This window comes from Pempheris klunzingeri, chromosome 2 (genome assembly GCF_042242105.1).
Source record: "Pempheris klunzingeri isolate RE-2024b chromosome 2, fPemKlu1.hap1, whole genome shotgun sequence".
Lineage (NCBI taxonomy): Eukaryota > Metazoa > Chordata > Actinopteri > Acropomatiformes > Pempheridae > Pempheris > Pempheris klunzingeri.
The window spans coordinates 9,983,255-9,985,554 of record NC_092013.1 but is presented as its reverse complement, the minus strand read 5'-3'; positions in this window follow the sequence as shown (position 1 = coordinate 9,985,554).

Sequence of the window (2,300 nt, the reverse complement as noted above, 5' to 3'; positions counted from 1 at the left end):
AGGGACACACACAGTCTCTCTCTCTTGCACGCAAACATAAGCACGCACAACATTTTTCTGGTTTCCCGTGACCTGTCGTCATCCAAAGTGCCTTGCAGGAGCATTCATGAACTCGTCTGAGGTAAAGAAATAAGACACTGTACTAACACAGGACAAAGAATCTCTCTTTTCTCCACAATCGTTAGTTCAAAGACAAACGTCCATAAAGGGAATTAGAAGATTAGAATTAGAAGATTATGCCTCAAAAACACATTATTGATGCCACTGCTTCAACTGAAGTGGGTCTTTTAACATTTACAGTTTTCAGTTTACACCATCGCACAAAACTGACACAAAATGTTATGCCCGAAAGATGATTTGTCTGTGTATTACCGAACCTGCGATGTATTTCTAAAATCTACTAAATGATCGACCATATCATCACTGTTAGAAAAAAGAACACAGACGTGGCACATTTAAAAAAAACAGACTATAGTAGATTTTAGGAATGATGACTGATAAATCTACTTTGATTATTAAAAAGAACCTGGTTTGTTTTTAAAGGAGCGTTTACACTCCATCATATAGCCCAGCTAAGTGTACAGTGGGGGTGGGACACCTGGGTGTTGTTTCTGATCAAAAGGTGAAAAAGGGGAGTAGAGAGGTTATTGTTGTTGTTGTTATGTGTCTGTGTGTGTGTGTGTGTGTGTGTGTGTGTGTGTGTGTGTGTGTGTGTGTGTGCGCGCGCGCTCTTCTATTTTTGTGAGGACCACATGTTTTAAAGCTGCTATCATCAGTATTTTTATAGTAACAGTGGATCACATGACTACTTGTATTTGAAAGGGGTCACTTGAAGTGATGAACTGACAATAAAATATCATGCAACTACAGTTCCCATGAGCTCTAGCTAAGCATTATAACTCATTTTAGTCAATTGTTTTGATTTTTATGGCCCACTGCTCTCATAATGTCGTTTTCAGCTGTTTTCAATGAAAAAGCTCTAATAACCCAATGTATGCAACATGCTCAGTGCCAAACAGCCGACAGACAAAGTTAGCGACCAGCTTGGGAACATTTAGCAGCTAAGGGGCCAGATATTTCTGTCAGGAGTTGGCACTTATTGGACTTCAGGAGGCCAGAAACACAAAATCAATGCTGACATTGCTCCATATCTGCTGGACATGTAAATGCAACGGTTTGGTAACAGCTTAGAAAACTGCAAAATCAACTTTAAAGGTTATCATATGTGCACGTTGGGCTTACAGCTTGTTTTCGGTGTCCCCTTGTGTGGTAGGATTTATAGCAGGACAGTCATATTAGACTGCATTAGTTTTAGCTAGTACATAATAAACTGGCAACGGGTTCAGTTTAGGGCTATGGCTAGATCCAGTATCAATTGAAAAATCCACCCAACAAAAGAATTTACAACAGGCCTTTTCATTGATCTTGGGTGGTAAAGCAGATATTTATAGACAAACAACAGCTGTGTCCCCACGAGCTAAAAACAAACGTCCAGTCTTTAAGGCTGACATTATCAGAGATAGACCGGTGACACTGAATTAATGGCTGACTTACTAACTGGCGTGTTGAAAGGCTATTTGAGACGTTACTTCCAAATGAGTTTTAAATAAATGCATGGCTTTCATCTGGGAATCTGCAAATGTCCCAATATATTAGTGAGATCACCATGGCTGCCAGCAGCTGTCACAGCGTCCTCACAGTCGCTCCCTTATTTACCATCACTGTGGATGGAGCAGATCCAGCATGCGTCTCTAGATTATCTCTATTATTAATCTAAAATTAATTAAGACTGAGCTATTTGATACTATATCAGACTTTCATGGGTAAATGCTGTGACAGGAGAGAGCGCTTTAAACTGTCATCCTTTACATCATCCTCCAAACTCACAAAAGCCAGAGGCAGAATACAGGCCAGAACTTACCACTGAGGACTTTTCTCTGACAATGGATGAGATCAGGGTTTTCCACTGTTTAACTGGTTAAAATTAGGTTAGGATTAGGTTAGCACTTTCTTTAATTTTAGAGCTCAGGTTCAGGGAAATAATAATAATAGTAATACATTTCCAGTCCTCACAGAGATAGAAGTGCATGCTTATGTCAATGTCTTTATGTTTGTGGACCTTATTATGTGTTGCAGGTGGCTGGTAGAAATCATTAAGACTTGTTTTTCTATGCACTGAAGAGGCTGATGGTCAAAGCAGCCAAGTTGCAGCTTCCTGTGGTCCAGAACGACAGACGAGTGACACAGCTGAGTCGGCCGGGACTATGGACATTCCTTATTCATCTATGAACGCGATCCCT